The 16437-nt window shown below is 34.6% G+C and overlaps 1 pseudogene; it reads right to left on the reverse strand.

Moving 5' to 3' along the window:
• Window positions 1–2526: 2526 nt before the first annotated feature.
• On the reverse strand, window positions 2527–3750 carry LOC123650326 (annotated as a pseudogene).
• Between the last annotated feature and the right edge of the window lie 12687 nt (window positions 3751–16437).

Below are 16437 nucleotides of genomic sequence, written 5' to 3' on the forward strand. Positions count from 1 at the left end.
AGGCTTTTGCCAGATTTACCCTAAACCCTGCCTTTTTTCCCCATTTCTGCAATTCCCCAGGACCTGCCCTTCCTTCTTCCCCAGGCATCCATCAGGAGTTAGCTCAATCCAAATTTTTGCGACAGTGTAGCAGCCAACTAACCCCCCCATGCCTGATAAGACCATATGATTAGTCATCACCCAGTTTGCATCCCCTCTAGGTATCCATTCCCTGTACTCTATCCCCTGTCATTCTGTCATTTCTCTTTCCTCATCTAGCTCGATACTCCCTATTTCTCTTTCTGGAATACTTGGTTTTCTTTCTTTGCTTGTTTAAACATCCTATATGCTAAGCCATTTTTGAAGGCACTCATCTTTTACTGAAAGCTGATTGTATTCTCATGATATCATTTCCCTTGCATCCTGGACTATGCTCATTATCTTATATGCGACATTGCTGCCTCGCTATTAATAACTTCCTGCAAAAATCCTTACTTTGGAGAATCATGGCTTTACCATGCTTCTCCTGTTTCTCCTCTCAGTTTTCTATGGACATTTTAATGCCTGTCTACTTAGGAGCCAACTGACTGCTTTTTTGTTTTTGTTGGTTTTTTTTTTTCTTTCCATTTCAAGTTATCTTCACCATCCATATTTTCCTAATTTGTTATGTTGATAATTCAACTGTTTACGTTGGTGTTACTGAAAGTGTGATTTCCAGTCAAAAAACTATAATTGGAACACCATGAGATAAACACAGAAATTAAAAGATATTAGAAACCTTAAAACTATAGCATCCATGCCCATAATCATTTTCCCAATTAATTTGTCTAGTTTTAGGCAAAAGCACTGCCCTGCAATGAATCTGAAACTACAGAAAAAACTCCTCTTCCTCTTTCATGTGCTTTGAGACACCCTGTTATAGATTACTTCTTTGCCTCAACATTTTCAAACACTTATTTTAACTCTATTTCAAACTTTGAAGTTTCTGCACCTCATGCATTTACCAGCAGTTTTAAAAGTTCAACTTGTGCAATATTATATTGAGATATCCTGTTATTTGATCATAATCTCCTATATTTTTTGCCCTTTAATTATAATTCTATCACCATACCTGCACTTTATGTAAACCTATCTAATCCTTGAGCCCTTTATTTAAACTGAGTGGTCATCTTCACTTTCTCATCTATTTAACAAAGATTTCCAATTCTTATTTCCAAATATTCTTTTGTATATTTCCTCTGCTTCCTTGCCTCCCTGGCAAACTTTTTCCTACAATAAATCTATAACTGAAAAGTTGGACATTATTGAGAAAATAAGAAAATTTTGTTAAGTGATAATGGTCACAGTTTTATGGTTTCTAATCTGACTAAATATTGAACGAACCAAGGGAATGCTTTTTCCTTTTCTATCATCACTCTCTTTACACGTATTCAACTTGCTACCTTTCTCCCTTCCAATTCACAGTTTATATCCTCATTTTATACTTAAAAATAAAACACAGAGAAATCATCTTTATTTAAAAAAATAAACTGATAACTTAGCTGGATTAGCATATATTCTTTCCTTTTATCTTCATTTACAATGGATATGTTGGTGCTAGTTATTTCTAAGCCCAATATTTTTATTCCTGTGCTTAATTTTATTTATTTATTTATAGAAATTGATCTGGTAATTATTCCTTCATTTTTTAAATATGGTCTACTGTGGACTTAACAAAAATAATGAAATAAAAACAAGTACAAAAAACAACAACATATCCATGCTGCTCTTGTGATCACTACACATCTACCATTTTACATTAAATTCATAAACTAACTGGGAAGGAAATTTATGATGATGAATAGTCCTGTCCTGCTAAGATTTTTGCATACTTCTTCTACATACATATAGATAGGTATATGGATATAGTTGGTAAAATCATATCTAAACTTATATGCATCTAATAATTTGGCTTAATATATATGAAAAAAAACTTGATACGATTAGAAAGATTAAAAAATCCACTGTAATTGTAAGATATACACTATAAATTGCTTTTCTTCAAAAGTGACAAATTAAGCAACTCTATAATAACTATGTATAAGACTAAACTATAAAAATAACTAGCTTGATTAAAAAGAAGTAAAATACAATATTCAGCAATATTTCATTATTGTTTTATTGATTATTTTTATGAAAAATAAATATATGTGGAAACAGGCTACAAATTCAGACTACAGATTGATCACAAAGTAAATCTTGATAAATTTTAAACATTGATGTAACTTAGGTCATATATTCAGAAACTCCAATGAAATTAAGTTAGAAAGCAGTTTAAACAGGTAGAGAAAATAATCTATGTAGAAACTGAGAAAAAAAATTCTAAAAATCTCATGAGTCAAAGTTATTGTAACAATAATCAGCAAACACATAGAATTGAAAAGAAATATAAATACTACATATCAAACTCATAATATGTAAAAATTGTATTTAACCTTAATTGACTACATTAGAAATAAATAACACTGAAAATTGATAGTCAAACTTAAGACTGAAGGACCTGCAGAATTAACATACATAGAATACAAAAAAAGTCCTCTTGTTCGTCTTAACAACCCCACATGGCTGAAAGAGGTCTGCCAGATCATCTAGAGTCACACTGTCATTTAATCCTTGCACATAAATTGCACTCTTGTCAGAGTCTTCATCCAGATCTACGGGTGGGATCAAGATCTCATCCTTTGTCAGTGGGTCCACCAGGCTTATTGAAGCCACCCTGCTCTCCAGTGCCCGTTCCACTGCATCCTCCTCCCCACCTACCATGGCTTATGCCTGCATGATCAAGTCTCCTTCTTCTCCTGCCCTGGTTATCAGGGCCACGCATGCTCTGGTTCTCTCTCTGTCCAGAAAATCCTCCAGACTCTTGTCCGTAAACACTCATGCTACTGAGGTGGCCCTGTCTAGAATGAACTCTGCTGCCTATAGCTACTGCTCTGTTGGCTATGTTGACTTGGAGCCTTGCAGTAGGATGCAGTTTGGGATGGAGGGGCGACTAGTGGGAGGCTGCTGCCCATAGCTGCTTTGTTGACCATAGCTACTCTGCTGTCCATAGCTGCTCAGTAGCCCATAGGTGTTCTGCTGAGAGTAACTGCTGCTCAGTAGCCCATAGGTGTTCTGCTGAGAGTAACTGCTCTGATCGTAACTCATTGGCTGTGAGGAGAAATAGCTGGTAGGAGGCTAGGATGGAGGTGTGGTGACTGGCTGCATGGGGTAGCTCCCAGGTTAACTGGTGTTACTCTGTCCATAGCCTAGGCTGGGATGGTTGCAACCCCTTGTGCTAGACTGAGGTTGACTGGTGTTAGCAGGCTTGTTATCATCCTGCAGTCCTGCAGGTTTGGTAGCCGCTCACTGCTGCCCATAGGCTGGGTAAGCAGGCTGAGTGCCCTATGCAGACTGAGCTGCATAGGAGCCCTGGGTGGTGGTGACTGTAGCAGTGGTGGTATCATAAGCACCAGTGCCATACCCCTGGACAGGCTGGCTGGGGGACGCTTGGAGTAGTATAAGCTGTGTGAGGCTGTCCATAGGAGGTGACATAGGCAGTCTGCTAACAGATCGCAGTGGTGTGAGCTTGGGTATAGCTGACATCAGAGGGCTGGCCATAGGTTCCCTAGCTTTGCTGCCCACATGCCTCTGTGGTCTGTGCATATCTTCTGCGGGCTGGACGGTGTAAGCACTGTATCCCTGCTGGGCTGCAGCTTGGCTGTAGCAGGTGCTGTAATCCGTGGATGCCATTTTCTCTGCTTCCTGCTCATTCTTTCAATGTCCAGTCTCCCTCTCGCTTTCCCTCTAAGCACTGCACTCGAGTGGATAATTTTTTTAAAAAAAAAATTAGGGATTTTATTGAAGAAAGTGGAAATAAACAGAATCCAGAATCAGTTTCACTTAAAGTAATTCTACATAAACAGACTGCATTACCTATTTCATATATCATTGAAATTATCAGTAAATTTTAAGATTGTCATATATTCCATGCATTAGAACAGATTAAATTCAGAGACTAATTGACAAGTCTATTTTTCATAAAATTAATGTTATAAAAGGGGTTAAGCTTGTGTGTCCTAATGTACTTCTATTGCATGAAAGAAGGAGTTATTTATAGAAAGTGTAAGACACAAAAGTTTCTCTTCACCTTCCCATTAATCTTAGATCCTCTTTTCATCAAAGTGGGTGTCTTATAACTACATTAGAAAGCTGTGATTCAGGTATCCTTACCCTAGCCCCAGATGCCCTCTAACAGTGTGCTAGAGAACTCCTTGTGGCTTGGAAATGTATTCATAGTGTTTTTGTTTTTATCGCCTTGATAAATAATATAATGAAATATTTGATTTAATCTTTTGTGATATGTAGGTGTGTGCTTTGTAAAAAAAATATTTTAAGAATTGCTTGTTCTTTTCCTCATAAATTTTTTTGGAAATCTTGTTTATTAAAAATTTTATTCCTGAGTACATCTCATATGTTGCAAGTATTGAATAAAGTAGGTGTTTTAATTTTATTTTGTTCAAAATGTGTTGTCAATTGCTTCAATGCCATCAGTAACTTTTCCTATATTAAATTCCTTTATATTATCATATCTGTTACTACAGTCTTTATTATAGCTGGTCTTTCAATCTGTTCTATTATGTCATTATTGAATTGTTTTATGATAGTATTTTTTAAAAGAGCCCTCATAAGTCTTCAGTTATTTTCTTTTAATTAGTTTTATTTTCAGGTAAAATGATTTTCTAAAAAAATTAACTAGTTAAAAGTGACAATTTTGACTTAATTAATTCTTTTGATTTAATTAATAATTAGACAAGAATTGAATTCCACTGGATATTTTAATGCATAGCTTCCCCTCTTCCATATCAGCGGGATGAGATAGTGTTATAAGTGGAAATATAACTCTCAGAGGTGGTGGTGTAGAAAAATGTAAGACCTACTAGCTTTCTCTCTCATATGAATCTGCTATTAACACTTACCGTGTCGTGGTCCCAGACTGGGGCTCTTTCTTGCTGCTCTGTCATGTTTACCAAAGGGTCGTTTGTGGTTGTTTTTGCTCTCGCCATCACATTCACACTGCAATGAGATGGAAGGAGAATGACAAGGGTGGTGGCATGTGCTTTTCCATGGATGGCAGAATCCAGCAGTTGTACACATCATTTCCACGTTCTTAAGATGAGTCAGAATCCAGACCTAATGCCAGGTATATCTGGAAGAGAGGCTTGTAAGCATAGTCTTCAGCTGGGCAGAAGTTCACCCAAAACTTCGGTTAATAGATAAGTTTAGAACTCACATTAAGAGATAAATGGCAGTCTCTGCCACTGTACTCACTGCTGTATTATAAACATGTTTTAGAAAAGTATTTTTAGGAATACAATAATTTTTAATTATCACTTAAACTAAGTATTACATAGGGGAGGTTTGTTAATTTGTTTGCCCTAACACTTTACTTTTATTTGCTAGTTTTACTATATATTGTCAGTATATTTTTTCTCTTTCAAGAATTTATTCAGATTTTCCTTATGGCCTAATATATAATAAATGTATTAATATATGTCCTCTGTGTCCTACTGAACCTTTTAAATAAGACATATTATGTCTTCTAGAAAACATTTTCACTCATATATATCATATTCAAAACCTTATAGATTTTTGACTGAGTCAAAAATTATTTTGGGGAAATACGCCATTGTTTCTTCCACTAGGATAGAAATCATTAACCAAGAGGCAAATTCAATAACACTATTACCTGAATTTTTAAAAAGATAAAAAAGTTAGTAAGTATCAATGATTTATTAGCATACCTCAACAGCATGACATCTAAGCTTCTATTTGCTTATTTATACTCTGTGGAAACATATTTTCCTGTCATGTAAGACAAATTAAACTCTATTCTTTTAATCCATATTTTGTATCATAAAAGGGAAACTAGATGTTGAATATAATATATATGTAAAATAAAACAATGGTGAGTAAATAAGCTTTAGTTCAAGACATTTACCAAGAAATCATTTACTCAAACACACCAGTGAGTTCTTAAAAAGAAAATCTTTTATGTTCTAATTAAAGTAGAAAACTTCACAACTTGAGTTTTTCAGCTCATTTGTTTCCTGACTTTTTTATTTCAAGTTAAATACTCCTAAGGTAGGTCATATAATTCAGTGACCTTCAAAGTAAAATTGAAATATTTAATTTTACTACTTTTCTTTATCTCTTTTTCTCTCACCACATGCAGCCTATAAATGCCAATAGAATTAATTGCCTAATTATAGGGAATAAAAACATTGCCTTTTGAAAGATTTTAAATTTATGTATCCTGCTGTGGAGATTTTCCTTGACTACCTGACCTATACAGTCTACACTTCTTAAAGAAAGAAAATAAGTGGCCTACTTTGGAACACATTTTGAACTTGACAATGAGTACAACAAGACTGCTCTATAATTTTAGGTTATTTTATATTTTAAGGGCTTAATCTGGAGCCATTTTACTGTGTAATCTTTAACCATAACTATTATATATACTCTTTCACAAGCTCCATTAAATGTTTTATTTTTTTCTTGATACAATTTAATAATATGGTAGAAAAGTAGGGAATAAGGAAAACACTAATCATCATTAATTTATAACACAATGACACATATTTTCCAGCAAGAATATTTGACAAGTTTGATTAACAGGTAATGCAAAGAAGTTTTTCTACCTGTGCAACATATAAAACACTTTCTATCATAACCTTTGAAGAAATATATATTATTAAATATGCTTAAGATTTATTTATCTTAATATCTTAATATTTGCTTTTCAATTAATCCTGTCTCTTGTTATGAGGAGTTTCAGGTATATAGCCATATAGTCATACCAAATTTATAAGGCCATACCTTAAGCATTTGCTACAAAGGTATGGACAAAAAGGCAAGAGTACTAGATTAGAAAATGGTATGTATATTACAGGAAGACAGAAACAAGAGGGATTTTGTGATTACTATGTGAAAGAAGAATAAGCCTACGACCGAAAACTTAGTTTGGATATCAAAACTGATTATGCCACACATGTACAAAGAAGATACAAAAAATGTTTATTTCTCACATAAAGAGCTTTTTCTGATGAAATTATGGCAGCTTCCCAAACAGGGCTGAAAATGGTTTAGGACAATAAGGAGGGATTAGTAGCTCCATTTTATTTTGCTCAGGGTTGGAAATTTTTATGCTTTTGGGATGGGGTTTACATTGTTTGAACTTATATAAACTCACTTTGCTATTTAGTTGACCCTAGTGGCCAAGGGGCCCAAGAGGGCCACTTCATCTCCAACTCTGTGACATTTGACAAGGGCTGAAGACAGAAAGGCTGGATACTTCTTCTAACCTATGTCAGAGGGCCCATGTTTGGCTCTAGCCTGCAAGTAGCATTTTCCTTTTAGCAAGGAGGCTTAGGTGGCCATGCTGAGCTTGCAGGGTGCTACTTCCATGACCTGAGGCATAGTGAGTATGTGAATATAGTTGAGTTACAGACCTAGGTCCTGACAGAGCCTCCATTTCCTAGAAATGGTGTGTAGCACACACTCAGGGAATGTAGCTTCTTGAACAGAAACCCATGGACCACTTACAACCATCGTGCATAGTATGGAAACGCTAAAAGACATGGGAGGACATTGCTAAAGCCTCTAGAGTGAACACATCTCTGGGGGACATTACCCAAAGTGCCTGTTATATTGCACTTTTGATGGATTCTAGAGCCTTTTGTTGTAGAAGATACCACTCAAAGTGGGCCAAGTCATAATAGCATAAATGAAGTTAAGAAAAATTTGTAAATAAGGAATATGTTCCTTCCAGAATTCAAAAAGGTCTAACACATATTGAATTTGTTTTTAATATTGTGGTTAATAGAAGAGTCAATAGCTGTTTCTTTATGCCAGGGATGGAATATACTTTACGTATTATAACTAAATAATAGCCAGAAGTTTTACTTAGGTGGTGGAGCTTTTTGCACTGTGTGAGGCAATGGTGCATTCATTTTGATGAGCTCCTTTGTGAATGTTTGTATGTCCTGACTGAGTGTGTAAAACCAGTCTCCTCAGAAAAGGATGTCATCAGTGCAATGTCATAAATGTGTTCCTAGAGAAATTTGAATGTGATTAAGAACTTGCCTTCAAAGGTTGTGTGCAAATCTGTTGAGATGCTCCACGGGTAGGTAGCTGTGTAAGGATGTGTATTGTATCTCTTTGAAAGTAAAGAAAGACTGTAGCTGAGAAGCTGTTGACATAAGCAATGAACAGAATATATTAGCTAAATCTGTGACTGCAAAGTACTTACCAGTTGCTGATTGGATTGGATTGAGCCAGTAATTTAAATAATATTGAGTAGGGAGGCCTTAATGGGTGTGATTATAACATTAAGGTTGCAATAATTCATCATCAAGTATTATACATTATTTCTAGTTTTAAGAACATACCAGATACAGTTGTTAAATAAAGAGAAACAGTGGGGATAATCACCCTTCTCTAAATAGCTCTGGTATAATGTGTTTCAATCTTTGAAGCCTCTGTTTAACTTTACATGGGGCCATATTAACGATTTTGACCGAAGGGGAAAACCCATGGGGTCCAATTCTGTGAAGCTGACTCTAAGTGCCAAACACTTAATTTTATTTTAATGTATTATTCTTGGGGTCACATCATCCATGTACACTATGGAATATTTTAGGGCAACATGGAAGCCTGTAAATAAGTCCCTCTCACTCCGGTGATGCTGATTGGTAGGAAATTCAGATCACTCACTCTGACCCCTCTTCCTTACCATAAGAAAAGTCAAGCTATTCACTCACCCCACTTTCTCAAACCATTTTCAGCCTGTTTGGCAACTAGTCATGTTCTCCCTAGAAAACCTCATTGCATGAGTAATAAACTGCTTCATATCCTCTTGATGTCTCTGTATGCATCATCAGTCTCGACATCTGAACTATTAATAAATTTGGGATGAAGTGTTTGTTCTGTTTTCACAAATCAACTTCAACAAGAAACCACTCTCGTCTGAAGTTGCCATGAAAAGATTTTGCAAGACAATTGAAATTTGAAGGAGACTGACAGCAGAAAGTATTTGTATGAGCACAAGTGAGAAATTAGAAAAATTAAATGCAGATTTTGTGGACCATAACACTTACTGGGTTGTCAAATCAAAAAATATTTAATGTGAAATAAATTCTTCTAAATAAATTGATGTTTGAGTATATTTGAACTATTTTCTATTTTGCCATGTATTTCTTTTCTTTCTTTGTGTTTCTCTCCTTCCCCATAGAGGAATGGGGTTATTCTGTGTTCACTGCTTCCAAGATGATCACCAAAATACTTTTTTCCCCAGAACTTCGAGAGTAGATATCCTTAAGGAAATAAAGGAGTTCAAACAAACGTTTGCTAATGTAGAGTTTAATTAGATTAGGTCTTCCCTTCACCAAATTAAAAAAAAAGAAATATAATATATAGATACAGATATAGAAATATGGGTATTTCTAGGACAGGAGAAGAGAACAGAGGAAAGCCAAGGAAGTGTAGGTATTACTGAGTCACAAAAAGAGGGAAAAAGGCTGCTGCCTCTAGTGTTGGCTTGAGCAAAGTGGTAGTACTCAAAAGCAATTTATGAAATGGAGAGAAGAAAATAAACCTGTTCTAGATGGACCCCTGGAGAGTCTGAGAAGCAGATAAAGAAAGGCAGTTTAAGAAGATGAATATTTAAACATCCTTCAATGGCCGGGCGCAGTGGCTCACGCCTGTAATCCTAGCACTCTGGGAGGCCGAGGCGGGTGGATCGCTCGAGGTCAGGAGTTCAAGACCAGCCTGAGCAAGAGCGAGACCCCGTCTCTACTAAAAATAGAAACAAATTATATGGACAGCTAAAAATATATATAGAAAAAATTAGCCGGACATGGTAGCACATGCCTGTAGTCCCAGCTACTCGGGAGGCTGAGGCAGGAGGATCGCTTGAGCCCAGGAGTTTGAGGTTGCTGTGAGCTAGGCTGATGCCACGGCACTCACTCTAGCCCAGGCAACAGAGCAAGACTCTGTCTCAAAAAAAATAAAAATAAATAAAAATAAATAAATACCCTTCAATGACTCCCACAGCCTAGTGAGTCACTGAAGCTACATTTACGTTTCATCCACACTAAAATGAGGCACAGAGATTGCTTACTAGACCAGAAGGAGCATCTTCTTCAGAATCAGGGGTATCTTAGTAGCAATCTAAATGGACTAGTAACTAAAAATCAGGAAGGAGAGTTGAAATATCTCCATTGACAAATGAAATTAGGTATCTAAGACTATAGTCTTACCACCCCTGCGCTGGTGCCTTGGCAGCAAAGGCAGATGCTGGGAGTATATAAGTTCAAACCTACCGTAAGGTGTCTGCCATTCACATAGAGTGGGAGCTACATGTGTAAATCAATTTAAGTTAGAGAAAACAGAGACAGTTATATTGTTTCACTTTACCATGTCAACTTTGTTTTATTTCAGAGTATTATGGGGGTACAAACATTTTGGTTACATGAATTGAATTGCTTTTGTTCCATTTGAGTCAAAGTTATAAGTGTGCCCATTACCAAGATAGTGTGCATTGTACTGTTAGGTGTGAATTTACCTGTCCCGTCCTCCCCCCGGCCACCTGCTTGGTTTCGCTGAGTTTTACTACTATATGTGCACATGAATGTTGATTGATTAGTTCCAGTTTAATAGTAAGTACATGTGGTGTTTGTTTTTCCATTCTTACAATACTTCACTCAGAAGAATAGTCTCCAGCTCCATCCAGGTTGTTACAAAGGTATTAGTTCAACATTTTTTATGGCTGAGTAGTACTCAGTAGTATACATATACCACATTTTCTTAATCCACTCATGTATTTTTGGGCACTCGGTTGTTCCTACATCTTTGCTATTGTGGATTGTGCTACTATAAACAATCAACTGTAAATGTCTTTTTTTATAAAATGTCTTTTTTTCTTTGGGTTACCACATCAATTTATACACTCTATTTAGGTGGAATAAGGTTGAAAGCAATGTGGAAGCCTAATTATGAATGGCTTACCTGTCATTTACAGAATTTTCTATGAAACATTTTGAGTTTGGGATTTTGTTATAAAATCAGTATTTAAGAAAAATTAATCTTTGCTTTCTAGAACAGTGGCTAAGAAAAAGAAAAGGAAACAAAAACCCCAGAATAAATCTAGTAGTGTTTTGCAGGTTGGAATATTTACATTTGGAAAATACAGATTACAGATAATTTCTCTAATCCAGTTATGAGAAAAATCGCCCCAGTTTATGGTGATGAAGATATAGGATGGACAGGAATATGCAGACAAAATGAAAAATTTAAAAAACATGATTATAGATTCACTAGAAAACCCAATAAGGAGAAAAGAGGCACTTGAAAGTTTTAGCTCCGGTGATTGGCAAATGACAGAACAAATGAACTACACAGTCAAATAGGAGAGTTTGACTAAGAAAAAAATTGATACTACTTTAGTTTGTGCAAGTTTCTATGTTACCTAGAAGCCAAACTGGAAAATATTTGAAAATATAACAATACAATGGACAAGTTATTTTAAGATGGAAAAGGCTTTTCTAATTAGAGATTAAGAAAGGTCAGGTGAGGAGTGCATTAAAATGCTTCAGATTTGAAAAGACATCAGTTTGAAAGGGTTTTACCTGCTTATTTGTATGCTGAAAATTAATGGCCAAATAAATAGGAAGAAAAGAGAAACAAAGTAGGAGGAAAATGGTCACAAAATAAAAGGGCGATGTTTAGAAAGAAAATTGATTAAATTACACTAAGGGTAGGTCTTTTGAAAACCAAGTAGGAATCCACACTAAGGAAGCCATTTATCACATACATTAATATTGGCATTACATGAGTTTTTAATTGATGAATTTGTAATGTTTTAGTTTACAATATTCCAGTTTATAACAGAATGTGGTAAATACATTGAAGAAGGGGACATGTTAAGTGTTCTAAGGAGTCAGAACATGCACAATCAGACATTACTGTGTATTCACATTTTTTCATATTTTCTATTCATCCTGTATTTACTCTCAGGCTTTTAATTCTGCTTTCCAGTCTGCAATTTCTTGAGCCATTTCTGTGTTTCACTGTAAGAAAATACTATTAAGAGGTAAGAATTTGTGAGACTTAACTTTTGAAAATACTTGTTATTTAAAGACTCAAGTATTTTCTTTTTCAATGAAAGAAGCCAAATTTGAAATGCAAGGCATTGCAGGAATATGTTTGTTTTTCCAAGTATCTCAAGTACCTCTATATTACTTTAGAAATTAAAATAATGTTTCACTGAACTGTACTCTTCTGTTTTTGAAAAGTTTCTTCAAAGGATTTGAAAAATAACTATGAGCCTTACCACGTAGCCCTACAAGATAATGCTCTAGCTGCTTGTTTTTACTGTGGCTAATGAATAGTCTTTGTCTTTGATGGAGAGTTCTTATGTTTTCTGTCAGTATAACTAGATAAAACTAGTAGTTTATTATTTATTTTTTTTTTTTTTGAGACAGTGTCTCGCTCTTTTGCCCTGGCTAGAGTGCCGTGGCTTCAGCCTAGCTCACAGCAACCTCAAACTCCTGGGCTCAAGCAATCCTACTGCCTCAGCCTCCCAAGTAGCTGGAACTACAGGCATGTGCCACCATGCCTGGCTAATTTTTTCTATATATTTTTAGTTGTCCAGATAATTTCTTTCTATTTTTTAGTAGAGACGGGGTCTCGCTCTTTCTCAGGCTGGTCTCGAACTCCTGACCTCGAGCTATCCTCCCGCCTCGGCCTCCCAGAGTGCTAGGATTACAGGTGTGAGCCACTGCACCCGGTCAAAACTGGTAGTGGTTTTGGACATTTGAGTCTTTCAACATACTTTCCTTTATCTACAAATATTTTTGTGAGACTCTCTCTAAAATTGTACTGAATTTAGAGATTAATTTGAGGAGAATTGACATTTTTACCATGTTAATTACTTTAATAAATGATCATGATATATATTTTTATTTACACATCTTTGATTTATTTCATCAGTGGTATATAGTTTTCAGAATACAGATCCCAAAGATTTTGAATTATCATGCACTTTTCCTGAACTAATTGATATGATCATGTATTTTTTCTTGTTTAGGCTGTTAATATAATTTGCTACTTTGATTTGAAAGTACTGGAACAGTCTTGCACTCACAGGAAAAATCTCACCTCAGAATATTGTATTGATGAGTCATATTTCTAATATTTGGTTAAGAATTTCTATTTCTATCACTTGAAGGTTATTGGTCTACAATTTTATTTTCTTGAGGTATATGTATCTGTTTTGTATATGAAGTAACTCTGGCCTCATAAAATAAGTTGGGAAATATTTCCTGCTCTTTTATGTTCTGGAAGATCTTTTTGTTTAATTTGTATCATCTGTGCTTTAAATGTTTGATATTACTCATCATGATGCCAGTTCAGACTAGAAATTTCATTGTTAGAAAGTTTTAAACTACAAACTCAAATTTTCAAAGTTTGGGTATTCACAAGTTAACTCTTGTGTCTTGAGTAAATTTTGACAGTGATTTGATAGTGTGGTTTTCTAAGAATTGGTCCATTTCATCTAAGTTGTCACATTTAGGCATGTAGTTACAGCATTACCTTGTCACCTTTTGATACTGTGGGATCTGTACTGATATCCTGTGTTCTTTTCTGATATTGTTACTTTGTGTGTTCCTCTTTTATCTTTCTCACTGTTATTCATGTCTACAATTTTTATTGATTTTTTTTCAAAAAACTAGTTTAATTTCATTGATTTTTCTCTATTGATTTTAAGTTCTAAATTTCATTGATTTCTGCTATTATATTTATTTCCTTCCCTCTGCATACTTTGTGTTCATTTTACTTTTCTTCTTTTTGGTTTTTTTTTTAAGTTTTCTAAAGTAGAAGTTTAAGTTATTGATTTAAGCCCTCTGTTCTATCCTAAGATATATATGCATCACTATAAATTCTCCTTTAAATTTCTTCAGTTACATCACAGAAACCTTAATGTACTGCATTTTAATTTTTTGTCAGTTAAAATAATTTAAAATTTACTTTGTTGTTTCATATTTTCTGTTGACATTTTCCTGGATAATTTAGAAATGTAATGTAGAATTTTCAAGTGTGTGTAGATTTTTCTGTTAACTTTCTTGTATCAATACCTCCAAGCTAGGACCAAAAAAAAAAAAAGTGGTTATACTGAATAATGTTACACTTACCTGTGACCCCTGCCTATTACCACTATGTGCAAGCAGAGTTCAGTATTATTTAATTTAATTTTGTGAATAAAATAAGGTCTGGTATCTGAAGAGATAAACATAAACATTTCCTCAACTGCCTGGTGACTGGATTCCTGTTCCTCTGAATATTTCTTCCCTAATTCCCAAATAATTATTAGGTATATTTCCCACAAATCTCATCCTACTCCTATTTTCTTTCAAAAAAAGTTAAAAAATTAAGTAAAATAACCTGATCATTGTGCTCAGAAATATCAGTGCCCTTCTCCACCTCAGGAATATAAAATGGTGTAAGAAATTTATATTCAGAAACTAACTTTAGCAATCACTTCAAATTATGTTATTTGTGCTACCGGATGATACTCTGAAATTCCCACATCAGAAATGTTGTGTGAACCGTAAGGTGGTTCAGAACAGGGTTTGAAGAGTGATCTGATTTATTGCTGAGTTATTTATTGGTTGTTATTTTGAGAGAAGAGGAGAAAGAAAGAGAATCACTTTCAGTAGTTTTGACAGAGCTGTCTCCAGATATATAGAAATTGTGCCCACGGGATAGCCTACTCTTCAGTAGAAACTATTGTAAATACTCTAATTTTATGGGGAGAAATCTTGAGACTGATAAAAGTTAGATATTGTTGTGTGAACTCTTGTAAAGTCATTACATAGATATTAACTAGGTTTCTAACAATAACTTCCATTTTTAAAAGTATATAATTATTTAGATTTTAGTGTGCTATAAATCCTAACAAAAGTGAAAATAGAGCAGGTTCTTAGTACTAAAACAAGACATACTACTTTCAGAAATATAACCATGCAGAGGAGAAGTAATGCATTTAAAAGAATGAAGACTATAAGAATGATGGAAGGCCAACTATTAGACAATAAGAATTGAGGATGTTTGGAAGAGAGAACTGGTAAGGCTGCAAGTGACATTTATTTCTGAAAGTCAATGATCTCCTTAAAGACATGTTGTGACTGTTCCACCAAGTCTTAATTGAAGTGTGGCTATCAGGCTGCCCTGCCAAGGTCAACCTGGTAAGTCATCATTATCCCAAGGCTACTGCCATGACTTAGGATTTGTCTGCAGGCACAGATGGGTTAGCAAAAAAAAAAAAAAAGGAAAAATTTTTGGTCTACTCTTAAAAGACTTTCTATGAAATATCAGAGTGTTCTCTCATTTAATAAAAAAATTGAAGTTTAAGCATGTGTATCTATTACATGATAGACTCCTAGAAGAGGCAATGTGTTGTGATCCCACACATTTTTCTCTACAATTGAGTATTTAGTGCTTATCCTGGGGAGTTGAAACTACAGGTGAAATATTCATAAACTTAATCCTTTAAAATGTAAAGTGAATATCTTGATATGAATATCTCTCATAAAGCATACATTTATAATATAATAATTAATTAAACAGTTCTCACACCTCTTTGTTCTTTTGTGTGTGTTTGTTTTTTTATAACTGTGGTTCTCAAATTGTAAAATGCACCAGAATTACCCTGTAGGGGATGTTAAAATATGGATTACTGAGCTCCAACATCAGAGTTTCTGATTAAGTCAGTAAAGGGTAGTGCCTGATAATTTTTAATTTTAACAATTCCCCAGGTTACCATGATGCTACTGGTTGGGGCACCACACTTTGAGAACCACTGTTTCATGACAAAGGGCCATATTGGGATATATTAAAAATTCTGGTTTCTAGTCAAGTATTGTTATAAAAATGATGGAAAATACGCATTATATTGTGAATAAAAACTGCATTTTATTACCCGAAGCTCTTTAAAATTGCACTATTGTCAGGATGTAATATCAACATTGAACTAATGACTCATAAATTAGAAAAAACTACTGACAACTTTTTAAATTAAGACTCTGAGGTGAACTTATGTTATCTGGAGAGCATTTATTTTCTAAAAATATGCTTAGAAATGGGTATATGCTAACTATATGAGACTTGTATAGGACATAGCTGCTTATGATATGCAAAGTATATTTTTATTTACAGAAGAAGTCCTGTTTCAAAAATAAAAAGAAAAACAATATAATTTGAAACAGAATTTGGTTCAATTTGTGGCAAATATATCATCTAGTCACATTCTAAGTGAAGAGACAGTAATTCAATTAAACAGAATGGTTTAGTTTAAATATAAGGGTAAAAAAGGAGTTACTA

The sequence above is a fragment of the Lemur catta genome, chromosome 1 (genome assembly GCF_020740605.2).
Source record: "Lemur catta isolate mLemCat1 chromosome 1, mLemCat1.pri, whole genome shotgun sequence".
Classification (NCBI taxonomy): domain Eukaryota; kingdom Metazoa; phylum Chordata; class Mammalia; order Primates; family Lemuridae; genus Lemur; species Lemur catta.